Here is a 20326-nt window from a genome sequence, read left to right as displayed (position 1 = left end):
TTTCCCCTCACTAAAACACAACTGGAAATATAGAAACTTTCAAATATTCAAAGAAATATTGAGGGAGAGGCATGGAAAACATCAGGAGGAAAATTAAGAAAAAATTGAAAAACAGAAATAAGGTTCCCTTAATACCATTTCTTATTCACGCGCGAGAATATCTTTATTCCGCAAGGATAACTATTCTGGTGTTTAAGAATTCCCTTAGATGTTCTGGATTATAGAAAACATATACATTTCCAGAGTATTTTATCACGCATCTTGCTGGATATCTTAAAAGAAATTCAGCCCCAAGGACACGAGCCTCTGGGCGCATTGTTAGGAAAATTTTTCTGCATGCTTGTGTTACTCTGGATAAATCCGGAAATATACGGATTAAACCCCCCATATATTCAACATTTATTGCCTTGAAGTAATATTTTATTATTAATGCCTTATCAATTTCAGAAAACAATGAAACAAACAATACAGATCTTTCAGCCACTTCATATCCCGAGCTTTCTAAATATTCAGATAGATTTTCAAAATCTCTAATATTCCCTATTGGGGATATCTGAATCTGGCTCTGTCTTTGTTTCAAGTATAAAATTTTCTTCATCACAGGTATTTGCTCTTCCGGGATCTTTAGGATCTCCTTTAAATACCTTTTGAATGTTATTAATGGCAGTTCTCCCAATACTTTGGGAAAGTTCAATACCCTTATATTTAGTTGCCTTAAATAATTTTCTACAGTTTCTAACCTCCGGGTTGAAGCTGCTTGTTCTTTCATGCAACTAGTATTTAAATCTGAAAGCTGTTTCAAATCATCTTTAACTTGTAGTATTTCACTTGTTTGCCCTTCATTCTTAATTTGATTTTCCAAGGCATCCATTCTCAGGGAATGTTCATCCATTTTTTGGGTATATTCATTAACCACTCTGGTCATCCCTACTATTAAGTCCCAAAGGGACTCCATTGTTATTACAGCCGGTCTTATTACCTCCAGGGAGGGTTTCAAACCTCCACTTGCCGCATTCCCTCCTCCTCCCGCCGATGGAATCTGCAGTTCTCTCCCGGTACTGTCCTTAGACATCGCCGGGATCTCCGGAGTCATGAGGTGGGAGGAAGAACTCTCCCACTCCGCTGAAACGCCAGGCCATCCACCTTGCTGAACTGCTCCTGTGTCATCATCCACTGGCGACTCAACCTGCTTGGCAGTTCCTGGAGGGGTTATTCTCGGCTGATCTCGCGGCTCTGGAGGGGTCAGTGATGCCTCCCCTGGCGGTGACGGAACTCCTGCTCCCGTCCCGCCTGCGGGGCTCATGGCCCCAATTTGCGAAATAGGTGTCACGAACTGCAGGATCACTCGCTGGCCAGCTGGAAGTGAGGGCACAGATGGATACACCCTCACTTTGCCTTTTCTTTTGTGAGGCATTGAATCATTTCAGGTAATACAAAATTTCAGAGGAAATCTGAGAGCGTCCATGTCTGCGACTTTTCAGGGAGCCATCTTGGATCCTCTCCCAGATCAATGCCTTTTTGGATGTTGTCTGAATGTAAATCCTCTTTTCCTCATTTCTCCCTGCCGTTGAAGCAGAGAACAACGCTGTATATGTATTCAAAGTGAAGTATCAGGCTTAATTGGTTTAGGGTAGTAACGCCACAATAAGCAAGCTACCCCCATGCTTACTTGTTTACCCAGCCTGTGTAGTTCAGTCCTCGTTGGTTGTTGTCTGAATGCAAATCCTCTTTTCCACATTTCCCCTTGCCGTTGAAGCAGAGAGCAATGTTGGAGTTGCATTAACCATGTGAAGGCTTATTGAGTAAGGTAGTAATCACCAGGTAGTAGCCTCCATTCGAGCAAGCCACCCCCATGGCTCTTCTCTTCAGTCCCATTCTCTATCCTTTATGGATCCACAGTGTTTATCCCATGCCCCTTTGAAATCCGTCATGGTTTAGTTTTCACTACTTCCTCCGGAAGGGCATTCCAGGCATCCACCACCCTCTCATGAAGAATTTCTTCCTGACATTGGTTCTGAGTCTTCCTCCCTGGAGTTTCAAATCGTGACCCCTAGTTCTACTGATTTTTTTCCAACAGAAAAGGTTTGTTGTTGTTTGTTGTTAAAACCTTTCAAATATCTGAAAGTCTGTATCATATCACCCCTGTTCCTCCTCTCCTCCAGGGTATACATATTTAGGTTCTTCAATCTCTCCTCATAAGTCATTTTATGTCAATTATTTTTTATTGTGCAATATTGAAAAAATCAAACATATGACTGATATATGATACATAATTTTTCCTTTTACATATCATACCATTGTAAGTCTCAATATAACAATGTTAATCTGTCCAACTGGCATTCCCCCAATCTATGAATCTATGAAACTACCCCTCCCTCCCCCCTTTCACTGAGATGGGTATGCAAACAAACCAAATGCCGTATCGGATAGTGATCGCTAATTACTGGTTTACAAGTGTAAACAATTGAGAAATTGATTCTTAGAGTCCTGCGGAAGAGTCAGAATGTATGGCAACCAGACCGCATTGAGGGTTCTTCTGGCATTGGCGGACATATGTCTATTGGATAAAGTTTCCATGGTTAGAAGCTGGAGAATAGATGAGTACCACTGAGCCATGGAAGGACCTGTTGAGTTTCTCCAATCCATGAGGATACTCTTGCATGCCAATAGAAGAATTTTTGTAATCCATGATAACTGAGCCTTTGTTCCCTTGAATGCAAGTGGAAATATGCCAAATATTTCAGACCTCGACACCTTGGAGAAGTAATTGTGACTGATCAACAAATAGTCTATACCCACTGCTTTTGTAACTTGTCATGTTCTGAATCAGTAAGCCTTGTTTCTTGCAATAGTGCAATCTGCGCCTTCTGTCAACGTAGGGCTTGTAAGATTTTATAACATTTAACCACAGAGCCTATTCCACAAACATTCCATGTACAACAACATTTAGTTACTATAGCTAAGGTAGGGCATGAGGAATGTTATGCATCAATCGACAATGTCCTGAGAAAGGGATGGAGGCCCCCCAGCCTGAGCCCCTGTCCCATAGCTGCATGTCACTGCGATCACCTCCTGTCCAATGCTGAAAAACCTGTCCCAGAAAATCAAATAACCAGATATACATTACGCCGCTCAGTGCTACCCCTGCTAACCCCTTTATATATCCCCCTGTAGTGTGAGAAGATACTGACAAGACCAAAAATTTGTCTCTCAGCGTCCTCCCTATCATCTCCCATCTGCAGTAGGATCATTAGAGCTGTGAGGACCCTCCTCCCCACATAGAACAGTTAAACATGTAAGGTAAGCCAACAAATAACTCCAATAAATGGTTAATAACCAACTCATCATTGGAAATATAGGACTGTCCTTGAAGATGCAGAGCTAACTGGGAGGATAGTAAGATCAAATCAAGCCCACGCCTGTCAGACTGCTGTGAGTCCCTGGATGAAATTCATTGCTGCCTCTGCGTCTGTGAAAGTCTTGACTTGCCCATTGTGGGTGACATGTAGTTTTGCAGGGAAGAGCAGGGTGGACCTTATGCTTAATTTCGAAAATTGTGAGCAAGCAGGCACAAAATCTTTTCTTTGGGAGGCTACAGAGGCTGAGTAGTCCTGGAACAGTAGAACTTTGGAACCATCAAAGGTCAGGTCCTTTGCCTGTTGATAGGCTCTGAGTATCTGCACTTTGTGTGCAAAGTTTAGGACCCTAAAGATTACCACTCTCGGCCTTTGTTGTGCGTGAGGCCCCGAAGGCAGAGGGCCCAGCTTGTGAGCATGTTCGATGTGCAGAGCTCTGTGCTGTGTGCCAATTTGGAGCATCTGTAGCAGCCAGCTCTCTAAGTGGTTTCCTAGGTCCTGCTCTGAAATGTTTTCAGGGATCCCAATTATTCTTATGTTCTTGCGGCACGAGCGATTTTCAAGATCATCCAGTTTGTGTTTTAGCTCCGTGTAGGAGGCCTGGAGATCATGCACTGCTCATTCCTCTGACGCCATTTTGTCCTCTACATCTGAAATTCTCTGCTCCGTGGCTTGCATTTGGGCTTGTATAGCTGCTAATTATGCACTTACCCCAGTAAGCTGAGAGGAGAGTAAGGTAAATCTGCCTTCTAGAGTGGCAGTGACTTTAGCTACTATGTCTGCACCCGCACTGTCTGGGTGGTCAGTCGCCGGATTCGGATCCGCTGCATCAGCCATTTTGGGGTCAGGTCCCTTCGGTTTCTCTTTTTCTTTCTTTGCAGATTTTGTCGCCATCCCAAGACGCCGCCGCACCAAAATGGCCCTGATTTCTGCCGCAAATGTTAGTCCTGCCACTCGTCTAGTTTTGCCGGTAAAGCACCGGTTTAAATGTTGGTTTCGGCGGTGATTGCATGAGGGGGGGGTCCTCCGAGAGATCAGCAGTGCATTCGATCACTCAAGCAGCATCACATGATCTCTCATAAGTCATTTTATGAAGACCATCCACCTTTTTGGTCGCCCTTCTCTGGACCGCCTCCATCCTGTCTCTGTCTCTTCGGAGATACGGTCTCCAGAACTGAACACAGTACTCCACGTGAGGCCTCACCAAGGCTCTGCACAAGGGGATTATCACTTCCTTTCTCTTATTAGATATTCCTTTCTCTATGCAGCCCAGCATTCTTCTGGCTTTAGCTATCGCCTTGTCACATTGTTTTGCAGACTTCAGATTATTAGACACTATCACCCCAGGATGGAATGCATATATGGAAGGTTTGGTCCCCTGACGCAGCCCTGACGCAAAACATGGCCATGTCAGGGTCTTTGTTTTTACACCACATATTACTATTTTGCTTTTGAACATGTACCACTGATTGACTGTACTCACAATAAAAAGTTCGTTGTTAATATGTATTGACCAGTGAACATTGTTTGCCACACATTATTTATGTTGTATAAGACAATTAATGACAGTGGAAAAACTTAGTCCTATCCTATATTATCAAAGATAGGAATAACACTAAATTAAGAAGCCCTGGTACAATGAAGAATTGAGAAGCACTAAAAAGAACCTTAGAAAATTAAAGAAACAATGGCAGAAACATCCATCTACTGAATCCCTAGGAAAATACAAATCCTTCCTTACAAAATACCATACACTAACCAATAAAGTTAAAAAAGATTACTATGCCAAACAAATCCACGGGGTCATATTCAATTCTAAACTGCTCTTTGATGTTGTTAAACACTTAATTAAAGACCCAACAAATTCCATCTCTGGAAATGACAACTACACAAAAGTCTCCTGCAATGAATATGCAACCCGTCTCTTAAGTCAAAATCAATAAGCTGAAAACTCAAGTCCACAACTGTACCACAATAAAAACACCTGAATAATCAAGTTGAGTGGTCCATGTTTGACAGAGTATCAAAACTGAAAATTAGTTAAATCATTACTAAAATTAAACCTCCCACTCCCACTTGACCCACTTCCAGACAGCTTTCTGAAACAAATGCACAGGGTTATCAACAGGCAATCACAACATTAATTAACCTGTCTCTCTCAGAAGGATCTGTCCCAAATGGACTAAAACAAGTGGTGATAAAGCCGATCATAAAAAACAAGTCTGATGGAACGGATGATAGGACAATTACTGGCCAATATCCAACCTACCATTTCCAGCAAAATAAAGCAGTATTATCCCAACTTGATAATCAACTGGAAGATCAAAATATTCTATTCCCAAATCAATTTGGATTTAGGAAACATCACTCAACTAAGACATTACTCCTCTCACTAATGGACTCGGTTATAAGAGGGCTAGAAGCAGACAAATCTTATTGTCTTGTACTAATAGACTTAACAGCAACCTTTGACACAGATGCTATGTTGATCCCAATGAGAAACATTGGCATTGAAGACAAGGTTCTCAGATGGTTCTATTCATTTCTATCCAACAGAACATTCCAAGTCAAATTGGGTGCCAAATTTATATTTTATATTTTGATTGAATTTATTTAATTAAATTCATTTTTTTATTTTATTTAATTTGTTTTATTTCCCTTGTTTTATTCTGATGTATTTTAATGTCTTTTATTTTGATTGTATTTTCTTATTTTTTTTACATTTTTTATTGTAAACTGGTATGATTGAATACAGAATACTGGAATAAAATGTTTTAAAGAAAATTTAAATAAATATGATACCTTCCAGTGTGATACAGGTGTCCCTCAAGGCTCAGCCCTCTCAGCAATACTTTTCAATATTTACATGCTCCCCTTTTGTAAACTACTAATGAATCTAAGAATACCTTTCTTCTTATATGTTGACGACTTACAGTTTTACATACCACTCTCCAAAACATATGAAAATATAGCATGATACTTTCTATCTATATGAAAGTAATACAGCAAGAACTTTCACAACTTAAACCCCAAAATCATCTGGCTAAGTAAAAACACTTCGATAGTTAAACCACCCATCCTGGATCTGTACAATTTTCAAATAAATCCCTCAGAACAATTATGGGACTTAAGAATACAACTAGATGATAATCTTATAATGAAAATATACATCAGTAAACTAATCAAAACTGGTTGCGCCAAGCTGCATATACTACAGCAGTTAAACCCATTATTAATAATGGAAGACTTCCGTACTATATTGCAAACTCTAATAGTCTCAAACCTAGACCACTGCAACTCCTTACTACTAGGTCTTCCAGTATGTCAATTAAAACCACTACAACTATTACAAAATGCCACAGAAAGACTCCTACTAGGATCCAAGAAATATGACCGTATTATACCCTCGCTGATTTCACTGCATTGGTTACCAGTACAACCCAGAATTTATTAACAATAATTTTCAACATCTTTCATTGCAATAACTCTAGCTTGTTAGGAGTGACACTACAACCTTACACACCTCAGCGAACATTAAGATCACAAAAAAAAGACTATTGACTTTTCTGACAATAAACAGAACACATCTGACATAAATTAGAGATCGGATGTTTTTTGTAGCGGTCCCAAAGCTATGGCATTCTCTGTCTGAGACATTACAAATTTTACCTGATAGAAAGAGATTTAAATGCAAACTAAAAACATGGCTATTCAAAAATGCTTTACAAGAAAGCCAAAAGATAATAATTGAAAATAAATACAAGAGATATTATTAATATGTAATAGAAAATCCACAATATAGATACATGTATAGGAATACTACCTCTGTAACCAATCATTGTTTGTTTGATGAGTCATAACTATGAATGTCACTTTGTAAACCATTGTGATCTATATATGGAACGACAGTATATAAAAGTCTAAATAAATAGTCCTTCCCTTCTGGGCATAGATCCCTGGAGAAATGTGCTCTGTGTGAGAAGATACTGCATCACCTGGAGGGCAGGCCCTAGCTACAGATAATTTTCTGCCATACCAGAGTGATACTTTCCTCCAATTTAGCAAGGACCTGCCAAACTGGAAGTGGGACCACTCTACTATGTTCCTGAAGATCTCCTCTATATATCATTCTGTCTCAGCTCTGTCAGTTATGACACTCTAGCCTCCAGAGAGCTAGGAACTGTTTGAACTGGGTACATACATACAACCTCTCACTAACTGGTAGATAATCATACACATATATCACTCAGTGAAAAACACTGGATAGCCCCAGTGCTGGACAGACCTCTGCATGTTAATATTATTGAGCTGCTAGTTTTTTAAGGTTGATAAGGGAGTAGGGGTGCTTAATCTAATGTAAAATCCCATACATTTATTTGGTGTATTTTATGTTAGTTTGTCAATAACCAGTAGTTAATCTAATTATAAGGGATGGGTTACTGTCTTGTTTTATCTAAATTCCTAATTGACTCTTTTTGTAAAAAAATTTCCCTCACATCCTTTTAATTGGGATAATATTCCTTAAATAAGAGAATATGCCTGGAATAGGTGGGAATTGGGAGTGGGAAGGTGGGAAGGTGGGAAAAATTGAGGAATCATCTACTTTTATATTCTAAAGGTTATAATGACCTAGGAATAATCTACTTGGGCAATTATCCTCTTAAAGTACTCTTAATATCTTTAATTATTTGCTATCCTCTGTTAGAAATTCACTATCCAGATAATTACTACCCCTTTCCCTTGTATTCAGAAATGCCTTTAGTAGTATTTTGTTCTGAATTAAAAAAGTAAGTCACTCCCTAGTTAATTTAACATCATCATCATCTAGAAACTGGTGACATCCTCAGATAAATTATCATGTCTTTGTCTCTGTTTAGTCGCAGATTAAAGGGCCTGGCGCCATACCATTTCTATTACAGATGTCAGATTATCTCAGGAGAGGAGTTGATTTCTACAAAGAGAATCTCTGATAGTTTTCCATCTTCAGAAAATCTCTTTATTTCAATTTATTTACTTCAAAAATCTTTATTTACTTCAAAAATCAATTGGGTAAACATTGGCAGATTGGTAGAGGCCAGGCACCATCCAGCAAGTTCATGGGACCTATGCTGCCAGATATTAAGGCAACAGTCTCAATAGTTTTGTTAGCTGTTTATTACAAAGCTTGGTGGTATTACAAGCAGGGGAGTATCCTTGATGTTGAATTATGTATAGAAACTAGAATGCTCAACTACCTAGGTTGGTAGGTAGCCAATGAGGAAGACAACAAAAACTGACCTGGATAAGGATTGATATCCTACAAGTGGTCAAGCTTCTATGACTGGCAGCTAGAATACATTTTTGCAGTACAAACAGGAATAACTGAATAGACTAGATGTGCCAATTGATCTTTTCCTGCAATCATTCATTCTATAACTATGTTACATATACCACCCAACTTGGGATATTGGATTCTTCCAATTGTTTACCTATAAGTGGAGCAGAAATGGTAGACCTTCAGTAACCTCAGTCTATGTGAAAAAGATTCAGGGAAGGAAGAGTTAGCAGTTGGAACCAGTCATCGACGCTATAAAATCATTATTGTTTTCTCTTACATTAGAATTCTAAATCCTAGTTTTAGTGTGGCAGTGACTTCTTAAGGGGAGTTTCTTTAACAAATAATCTGATTATTTGGGTCTACCATTTCTGCTCCTCAGGGTAGATCAAAGACAGGAAGACTATCTGTCCTATACTGCTGCTGCTCTCTGGTCCACCTGCAAGCCATTGGTTAGACATTCCACAGCCAACTAATAGGCTGCAGGGATTAGTGGAAGCAATAGCAGAGAGATGGATGTACTTCCTGCCTGCCATCCTATGTGGTCCTGCAACATGAAGCTCTCAGCTCCTGATCCACAGGAGTGCAGGTAACAATATTGGGGTGCTCAAGCAACCACAGCACTCACAGAGCTGGCACACTGCTTTGTGTGTTCCAGATCTTTTTCTGACAACTTAAAATAGAAGTCACATGGGCTGAGAAATATCCTATGAGTAAGCACTATCATCTATACTTGTAAAATTATCTCTCTCTTTTTTTCCCATTACCTTGGGGAAAAATAGCTTCAGACATGCTTTCCCTTCCTTAACACTCCAAAATATCAGGAAAGAACCTTCAGGTATCTGTCCTTTCTCAAAACTAAAAATGAACTAATACTCCACTGTTGTCCCCATGAGTTAATATGGATATATATAAACAATGTTTTGTTTATTATTATTTTAATATTACTTAGATGACTCCTCCAATTATGGTTATGCCAAATATGGAAATATGTATTTGAATTTATTATTTTATTTTTGTAAGGATATTTGGACATGAGAGTTATGTTTTTTTCATGATTGTAATAAATGTGAAAAATTTAATAAACTATAAATAAAAAAAAACAAAAAACAAAAAATGAACTCATTTGTCACATTTTACCCATTCATTTGAAACAAACGCATATTCCTAGTCTCTAAGCTTGCATTGAGGGAGGCTCAAAACTTGACACCAATCTGCTGGCATTGACCTGGATAGTATCTACATAGTAACATTGTAATCATGGCAGAAAAAAAATAAATAGACCATCCAGACTGCCCAACAAGTTTCTTATGGTAGTGTCTTCAGCTCAATTTGAAACTTCTATGTTTCTATTAAGGGTATTAACTGCTGCTCATTGCAGGTTACCAGCAAGTCTTATTTTAAGGGTAGTAAAACTGACACTCAAAACCAAGCAACTGTCAAACTCATAACAAAATTACTGTTAACAACCTTTTTACAGGGTGAGCAGCCTTCTTGATAATTCATATAATGCTGCTGCTTGAACATGCTTTGCTTTTGGTCTTGGCCAGAGAAGCAGACCTGTGGTTTTCCCCTAATTTCTATATGTCAGTACCCTGGACCATAAAAAATTAGGGCCCAGCATTGGCTGTCATCTGAATCCAAATCCCTTTTCCTCCTCCTCCCCCCCCCCCCCCCCACCTCATCATCAAAGTATAGAGCGATGCTGCATTTGTGTCAAAATCATGTAAACCAATTAGTTAAGGGTGGTAATTCCATACCTTCTGTTAGGGGTACAAGCTGCCATTCCATGCTGATTACTCCCCAAGCACCCTTTTCTTAATTCCCAATTCTTGCCTTTATGGATCCACAGTATTTATCTCATTGCTTTTTGAATTTTTTTACTGTTTTCATCTTCATCACTTCTTCTGGAAGGGCATTTCACGCATCTAGCACTCTCTTCATGAAGAAATATTTCCTGATATTGGTTCTGAGTTGTCCCCCATGACATTTCATTGCTTTACAATGGAAACGATTTGAGGAACATTCATCATTAAAACATTTCAGGTATCTGAATGTCTGTATTATATCTCCCCTGCATTTCCTCTCTTCTAAGGTATACATATTCAGATCTTTCAGCCTTTCCTCATAAGTCTTCGAATACAGACTCTACACCATTTTTTATACGCATCTCTCAACTGTCTCCATCCTGTTTCTATCTTTTTTGAAATATGGTCTCCGGAACTGAAACTGTACTTCAGATGAGACTTCACTAAGGAGCTGTACAAGGACATTATCACCTCCTTTTTCTTACTTGTTATTCCTCTCTCTATATGCATCCAGCATTCTTCTGGCTTTTAGCTATCATCTTGTCACAGATTGGCTATCTTCAAATTGCCAAATATTTTTAACCCAAGATCCTTCTCTTGGTCTGTGCACATTAGTCTTTCACCCCCATCACTTACAGCTCTTTTGGATTACCGCACTCCAAATGCATATCTCAGCACTTCTTGGCATTGAATCCCAGCTGCCAAGATGTTGATCAAAATTTCCTAAATCACTTTTCTTTCTCTCTGCACCTTCAGGCGTATCCACTCTGTTGTAGATCTTAGTATCATCCATAAATAGACACATTTTACCTTCTATCCCTTATTCAATGTTGCTCACAAAGATATTGAACAAAACTGGTCCCAAAATCAATCCCTGTGGCATTGCACTTAACACCATTCTCTCTTCAGAGTAGGTTCCATTTACTATTGCACGCTGTCTCTTGTCAGTCAACCAGTTTACAATCCATTCCACTACCTTGGCACCCACTCCCAAGCTTCTCATTTTTTTCTCCAGTCACCCAAACAAAAAAATCAATCTGATGTGTTTGACAGGACCTTCTCCTGGTAAATTCATGCTGCCTCAGGTCCAGCAACCCACCGGACTGTAGATAGTTCATTATCCCATCTACAGTCTTCTCAACCAGCAACAGTCCTTCTCCAGCATCTTCTTTAATGAATATCAAATTGAAGTATTTGTTTAATATTTCTGTCATTTCTTAATCTCTTAATTTCACTATACCACCTTGAGTCCCCCTTCTTTCTCGGGAATATCTGAAAAATGTTTTGTCACCTTGCTTTACCTCATTGGCAATCCTTTATTCCACTTGACCATTTGCTTTGTTGATTTCTTTCTTTGTCTCCCTCAGTTTGATCAAGTATTCTTCACTGTATTCCTCTTTTTGAGATCCCTTATACTTCTTGAATGATGTTTTTTTTACATAAATTATTCCGCCACCTCCTTTTAGTAAACTTTTGTTTACTTTTCTAACATATAGATTTATTGCCTTTGTAATAGCTTTTTAAAATTTGGCTCACTGTTGTTCCACCTACCCATTTTCTCCCAGTCTTCTAATTCTTCCTCCAGGAACATCCCCATTTTGAAAAATATTTTTGAAATTCAAAACTCGGGTCTTTGTGTGACTTCCCTGTATCTTATTTGTGTATCAAACCATACTGTCTGATGATCACTGGTGCTCAGGTGGGCATCTACATAGACATTAGAGACATTATCCCCATTTGTGAATACTAGGTCAAGTATCACACCCTCTCTCATGGGTTTCATTGCCAATTGTTTGAGCAGAACCCTTGCAGGGCATCCACTATCTCTCTATTACTTGTAAATTCCACAGATGGGATATACCAATCTATATCCAGAAAATTAAAATCTCCACTGAGCAACACTTCTCCTTTCTTTCCTTTCTTTTAGATGTCATCAACTAGATCTCTGTCCAGCTCTTCTGTCTGAATAGGAGGCCTGTAGACTTCACTAATGTAAATGGAAGCACCATATTTTTTTTAGGAAAGCCCATAATGCTTCTTCTTTACCCCATGTCCCTTGCATTTCAGTTGCTTGGATATTGTTTTGACATAAAGAGCTACTTCTCCCCCTTTCCTGTCATCTCTGTCCTTCCTTAATAAGTTATAGCTCAGGATGGCCATATCCCAATAATGAGATTCAGTGAACCATGTTTCTGTAATAGCAACAATGTCTAAATCCACCTTTACCAATAAGGCTTGCATGTCTGCGATTTTATTGTCCAGACTATGAGCATTTGTGGTCAGAGCTTTCCAACCTTTCTCCCTTGCTCTTCCTAGTCAACCTTTCTGCTTTTTTGAGCAATTGATTTTGTTATTTTCTCCTCCCATTTCCTGTATTATTTGGAGTGACAACTCTAGGGAGTTGTAGCATGCTTGTTCTATCCCAGCTACACTACGGACTGTGGTGTCACCAGGTTGTGCTTCTGTTATCTGCCATTTACTTTCATCTCATCACCTCTCTTCTTGCTTCTGCTTTCAAGGGATAAAATGTCGGGGTCTTTGCAATAGCTACCAAAACTAGTGAGGCTGTTGCCTGAGCTTCTGGCCACTTTGGTCCCTGTGGTCTTGTTGGGCAGTATCTAGCTACCACAACCTGTCAGAATAGTCTTAGTTTCTGGGGAGTGGTTGCCTGCTGATTCTAACCTGAATCTCTGTGGCCTGCAGTGTCACTAGACCATGGTTCTTTTCTAGACCATGGTTCCTTTATTTGACCCTTGCTGGATGGTATCCAGTCACCAAGAACCAGTTAGTTTCTGGGTAGTTGTAACCTTTTGATTCTAACTAGGGTACCACATAACTTTTGGTGGCATGCTTCCTTTATCTACTCCTTATTTTCTTGTGGTAGCCTAATTCAGCAAACACCGCATACACACGCACCAGGACCCTCATCCTTCTTGCACACAGTGGGAGAAGGAGTGACTTGAGCATCAAAGAAGCATGCATACATGGAGGGCACTGAGATCTGCAGCATTACGGCACTGTGCAGAGGGATGAGGTGCAAGGATTTAAAGATTGTACTTGATAAACTGCTGGCTGCTGCTCCAAATGTTTAGCATGGACAACCAAGGTTTGAGGCTGTGGCTCAGATTTAGGAAAGCATGGAGAAGATGGTAGGAAAGACTGAGTGACAGGAAGAGGAACCTGAAGGAAAGCGTGTCCTTGGGAGGGGGTACTTTTCCTCAGATTTGTAGGGGATCCTTTATAAATTCTCCATGCCATTGCAGATACTCTAAGTAAGGCTGAACTCTCCTACTGCTCACTTCAAGGGGGATGGATCCATTTAAAACTGATATGCTTATCATCGCATATACACCTTGCTCTATTTATTTATTTAAAAATATTATATATTCCAACTTTTTGCTAAGTTAACCACTTTCTGCATTGTCTTTGACACTGCATACTCTACAGCTATTGAAGCAAATTAATCAAACATATTGCTTCTGATTTCTGAAATACAGTTTGACTAGAAAAATAAGAGTCAGCATGTGAAACATTTATCAATTACAGAATTGGGTACACTCTGCAAAAATGGCTATTGGTTGTATCAGTTAAAAGCTAAAGTTAGTGCATTCTTCCTGCAGTATATTCCATCAGTACTCATTATCTAGATTCATTTTTTATTGTGTCCTTGGTCTCATCAGAATTTTTTTATTACAGTTCTACAATGTTGTAAAAAGCAAAAGTGTAGTTAAGATATATGGGCAAGGCAGAAATAATGCAAGCTTCTTTCCCTTAGCATATGGATAGCATATGCAACACATGGATAACACTTGCTAAACTTTAAGTCACAAAAGATCTATAATAGATAAAAATGAGAGATACCCAGCCAGAACACAAAATATGGTTACATTTCTCTGGGCCCAAGAATTCAGCATGGGAAGGGTATGAAATACTTGGGGTTGAGAGTCATTAAAAAATCTGTTTTTAAAAAAGTGTCCAAACCAATGAGCTGAGCTGTACTTTTCCCTTGGACAAATGATTGATTTCTTAATGTAGATAGGCACATGCACTAATAAAACTGAGAAATAATAATAATTTAAAAAAAATACATGTAAATATGAGAGATCAGTTGGCACCCAACTAGCAGCTTGACTATGTAATTTGCTTGCTTTGGAAATTTCAGAGGGTGATATTCAAAAAAAGCCAAGCTCCTAAATTTAGATACATTTTCATTCAAAAATCATGAGAGTGGACTAGTAGGGAGCTGCAAGCTCTGCCAGCTGAAGGAGGAGCAGGTGAGAGATATGGGCAAAGAAGGGAGGGAATTGTACTGGGGAAGGGAAGGGAAGAAACAGCATGGGAGGAAGAGAGGAAGAGTGCAATTGGGAATGACCCATTCATTCACACTGCAGTGCCATCTGCCTCTCCCATAGCCACACACAGCATCCCGCCAACTCTGGAGAAACACATACCTATCCCCACACTATCTGACCCCCTCCAGCTACACACACACCCTGCCACCCCAACCTGCCAAACCCAGTCAGCCACACATACCCTGCCACACCCTACCTCCACACCTTACCCTCATGCCCTTCAGCCACACCCCCATACCCCCAAGCTAGCCACATATGTACACAATGTGCAACTCAGTATATAAAATTTTGAAGATAAATTGTTTATACCTTTTTAAATTGAATCCACCTAAAAATGTACCAAAAGTTTAATTTGCTCCAATTTTAGTACCTGCCAAATATACCTTATTGAATGAAAAATAGACCCATACATTTTCAATGTATAATCCCTTAGTGTTACGACTGTGGCAGCTGTGCAGCCTCCTCACCACCAGAAGTCCCCCATGAGCACGCTCCCCTGGCTGGCCCAGTCTTCCCTGACTATCTGCTCCATGTCCAGAACTCCCTAATAGATAAGAGAAATTGATAGGAATTATTTCAGTGAGAATGGAAGGAGTCCCAGCTAGTCTTAGCTATAGTACTTCTCAGGGCTTCAAATAGATTTGTCATTTGACTTTGCACAGTTTCTTATTGCTCACTAAATATAACATGTTTTGGATGTTCTGATGCATTTACAATGTTTATTTTAATAGTCTAAATAATAATTGTTAGTTTTATATATTTTTTCAGGGGCCTATCTTGGAAGGATGCCACAGCAGTCATCTTTAGGGAATACAGTATATAATAGGGATGTGAATCGTTTTAGGACGATTAAAATTATCGTCCGATAATTTTAATATCGTCTTAAACCGTTATGGAACACAATACAATACAGATTCTAACAATTTATCGTTATAAATCGTTAGAATCGTGAGCCGGCACACTAAAACCCCCTAAAACCCCCCCCCGACCCTTTAAATTAAATCCCCCACCCTCCCGAACCCCCCCCCCCCAATAACTTAAATAACCTGCGGGTCCAGCGGCGGTCCGGAACGGCAGCGGTCCGGAACGGGCTCCTGCTCCTGAATCTTGTCGTCTTCAGCCGGCGCCATTTTCCAAAATGGCGCCGAAAAATGGCGGCGGCCATAGACGAAAAAGATTGGACGGCAGGAGGTCCTTCCGGACCCCCGCTGGACTTTTGGCAAGTCTCGTGGGGGTCAGGAGGCCCCCCACAAGCTGGCCAAAAGTTCCTGGAGGTCCAGCGGGGGTCAGGGAGCGATTTCCCGCCGCGAATCGTTTTCGTACGGAAAATGGCGCCGGCAGGAGATCGACTGCAGGAGGTCGTTCAGCGAGGGTTCCGGCGCCTCGCTGAACGACCTCCTGCAGTCGATCTCCTGCCGGCGCCATTTTCCGTATGAAAACGATTCGCGGCGGGAAATCGCTCCCTGACCCCCGCTGGACCTCCAGGAACTTTTGGCCAGCTTGTGGGGGGCCTCCTGACCCCCACGAGACTTGCCAAAAGTCCAGCGGGGGTCCGGAAGGACCTCCTGCCGTCCAATCTTTTTCGTCTATGGCCGCCGCCATTTTTCGGCGCCATTTTGGAAAATGGCGCCGGCTGAAGACGACAAGATTCAGGAGCAGGAGCCCGTTCCGGACCGCTGCCGTTCCGGACCGCCGCTGGACCCGCAGGTTATTTAAGTTATTTGGGGGGGGGTTCGGGAGGGTGGGGGATTTAATTTAAAGGGTCAGGGGTGGGTTTTAGGGGGTTTTAATGTGCCGGTTTTTCGATTTTTCGATTTTTCGATTTTTAACGATTTTTAACGATTTTTCACGATATTTTACCCCCCCAAACGGCAACAATACGATTCCCTCCCCCTCCCAGCCGAAATCGATCGTTAAGACGATCGAGGACACGATTCACATCCCTAGTATATAATAATAATAAGAAGTGGAAGAATTGGCAAATAAAAGTTTTCATTAGTGTTAGACTGAGATTCTCTGCATTGTAAAAAAAACAAAACCCAAAAACCTTAAACACCCTTAAAGCTTGCCTGTGACATCCATGAATTCAATATAAAACTTTTTATCTGACTACAAATGTATATTATGCATTGAAAAGTATAATGATTATTAGGGGTGTGCATTCGTTTTGAACTTAAATGTAAAACGCAACTTCTTTTTTTTTTAACTTAAAAAAGTGATGAGGCGAAAATGATAGGATTTCCAACTTTTGGCCAGCTTGGGGGGGGGGGGGGGTCAGGAGGTCAGGAGGCCCCCCCAAGCTGGCCAAAAGTTCCTTTTGGGTGCAACAAGGGTCCCGGAGCGATCGCGCGGGGAATCACGTGATGCCGCGTCACTCCGACGTGACGCCGACGTCACGTGCTCCTCGCAAAGGAGTTCAGAAATGGCGTCCTGACTCCCTGCTGTACCACCAGGGAGTTTTGGTAAGTCTTGGGGGGGGGATTAAGGAGGGTGAGGGGTTTAAATTTTTATTTGCACGTATGGACATAGACTCAACTTACGGAATTCTCCATATGTCCATATTGACCGCAAATGGGACCCCCTTTCAACTTATGGACTTATGAACATAAACTTTTGCTCTGCACATCCCTAATGATTATTAATACCAGTCCAAGTCTAGTCAATTGCCCCTGCCTCATTAGAACCTCCATGATGACCAGTCATGCCCCACCCCTGCCCCTCTGTGTCTGCACTGGGAATGCTTGAATTGAATTCAGTTCTCCTTTTGTTTTCTGAAGGAGGTCCCTAAAAGAAGAATCACCTCTAAACTGGAAGGTAGAAAAACCTTTCCTGTCAAATGACCAACACATTGATTCCTTCATGTCACCTGCAACTTTTTTGTTGACTTTTTAATTCTACATGCCAAAGTGGACTAAGTGGCAATCGAAATACTTTGTACTAGAGATGTGAATCGTGTCCTCGATCGTCTTAACGATCGATTTCGGCTGGGAGGGGGAGGGAATCGTATTGTTGCCGTTTGGGTGTGTAAACTATCGTGAAAAATCGTTAAAATCGTGAGCCGGCACACTAAACCCCCCTAAAACCCACCCCGACCCTTTAAATTAAATCCCCCACCCTCCCGAACCCCCCCCAATGCTTTAAATTACCTGGGGATCCGGCGGTGGTCCAGAACGGCGGCGGTCCGGAACGGCCCCCTCAATAGAATCGTGTTGTCTTCAGCCGGCGCCATTTTTCAAAATGGCCGCCGCAAAATGGCGGCGGCCATAGACAAAAACGATTCGATGCAGGAGGTCGTTCCGGACCCCCGCTGGACTTTTGGCAAGTCTTGTGGGGGTCAGGAGGCCCCCCCAAGCTGGCCAAAATTTTCCTGGGAGTCCAGCGGGGTTCCGGGAGCGATTTCTTGCCACAAATCGTTTTCGTACGGAAAATGGCGCCGGCAGGAGATCGACTGCAGGAGGTCGTTCAGCGGCGGTCCGGAACCCCCGCTGAACGACCTCCTGCAGTCGATCTCCTGCCGGCGTCATTTTCCGTAGGAAAATGATTTGCGGCAAGAAATCGCTCCCGGAACCCCGCTGGACTCCCAGGAAAATTTTGGCCAGCTTGGGGGGGCCTCCTGACCCCCACAAGACTTGCCAAAAGTCCAGCGGGGGTCCGGAACGACCTCCTGCGTCGAATCGTTTTTGTCTATGGCCGCCGCCATTTTGCGGCGGCCATTTTGAAAAATGGCGCCTGCTGAAGACAACACGATTCTATTGAGGGGGCCGTTCCGGACCGCCGCCATTCTGGACCACCGCCGGATCCCCAGGTAATTTAAAGCATTGGGGGGGGGGGGTTCGGGAGGGTGGGGGATTTAATTTAAAGGGTCGGGGGTGGGTTTTAGGGGGTTTTAGTGTGCCGGTTTTCCTGCCCTCCCCCTTCCCCCGATTTACGATTTTTTAACGATAAATCGGGGGAATTGGTATTGTATCGTGGTCCTAACGATTTTTTGACGATTTAAAATATATCGGACGATATTTTAAATCGTCAAAAAACGATTCACATCCCTACTTTGTACTATGATCAAAATGCACCCAACCCTGCTGATAATATACAGTGTGAATAATGGTTCCTCATAAGTTACTAGCACTACTGGTTACAGCCAGCTGTAAGGAAATTAAGGAAATTATATATAGCACAATCGGATACATGTGCATCTTTTATAGTATAAAAGTAAAGCAGGTTGCCAACTTTTTTTTTTAAACTTATATTCCACATTTTTTTGTGACTGGTCAATTACTTCAGAGTGAGTTACTTTCAAGTATAGTATTTATTTCTCTGTGCTAGAAGACACAATTTGCTAAAGATTTTCTCCCATCCTGTATCTATGGGGAAAATACTTAGGAAATGAGGCCCTAAGTATGGACTTGAGGAAATGGAGGTCTAAGTAACTTGTCCCAGGTTACAAGGAGTATCAGCAGAATGTGAATGCTTGTTTCCCTGTTTCACAGCCTATTGCTCTAAATGCATACATACCTTCCATGCTTGTGTGTCTGTATAATGCAATTATTTATTTTTTTAGTGGGGAAAAGGGATTTCAGGTATTAGTGTAATGGAGAGGGGGAACTTGAGGATGAGAGGAAGGAATCTTAGTCTGGGGAGAGGGAATATTGGGGTTAGAGAAGAAGAGAGGACAAGGTATTAGAAGAGGAGTAGGAGAAATGACTAGAGATGGGGGGAGAAGAAGGAGGGAGGATAGGGAGAAGAAGGAAAGGGGAGGGAGAATTGAGCAAGAGAATGAGAGGGGGGAAGAAGAATCAGAGGCAGGATTGAGGAGAGGGAGTGAGGATTGGAGATAAGGATGGGAAGGCAGAGGATGAAGGAAGGTTGTTCCTGGTATCTTGGATATGAGAAAGAGAGGTGAATAGGAAGGAAGAGGGAAGTTATGGGATTGTTGGGTAGAAAGGAGGATGGAGAAGGAAGGCATGGGGGACACAATCCATCGATGGAGAGCTAATCCAGTTTGGGAAGCAGAAGCTGTTCCTCCTCTGACTAATCCTCATGCTTTCTCTTCTCCCTTCACCCTTCCACTGATCTCTCCCACATAATCCCCAGACTCCAAACTCACTCTCCCAGCCCTTCTTGCTCCACCAATTCCCCCTTTGATTCTTTCTCCCTCTTTCCCTTTCTCCCTTCTCTCCCTTTTTAACATCTTTCCCTCTGTTATTCCTTCCTCCTTCTGCTTATCTAACTGGTTGATAGGAAGAGAAGCAAAAGACTAGCTATGTTTTGAATCATGTCCTACTCCTCTGTGCCATGTGCTTTGAACCATTCAGGACACTGTAGTGTACTGTGGTGAAGTTCAAAGTGTGAGTTGGTTCCCACTGGCAGAAGAAGAGGATAGGGCCCGATATACTGCCAATCTCCTCCTCCTACACCTGGCTGGATCAAATCAGGAGAAGGGTATGGAGGGAGTGAGAGGGTGTGGAGTGAGTGGATGAGATTGGGAAATAAAGGCAG

Source organism: Rhinatrema bivittatum, chromosome 5 (assembly GCF_901001135.1).
Source record: "Rhinatrema bivittatum chromosome 5, aRhiBiv1.1, whole genome shotgun sequence".
Lineage (NCBI taxonomy): Eukaryota > Metazoa > Chordata > Amphibia > Gymnophiona > Rhinatrematidae > Rhinatrema > Rhinatrema bivittatum.
Note: the sequence above shows the minus strand (reverse complement) of the source record.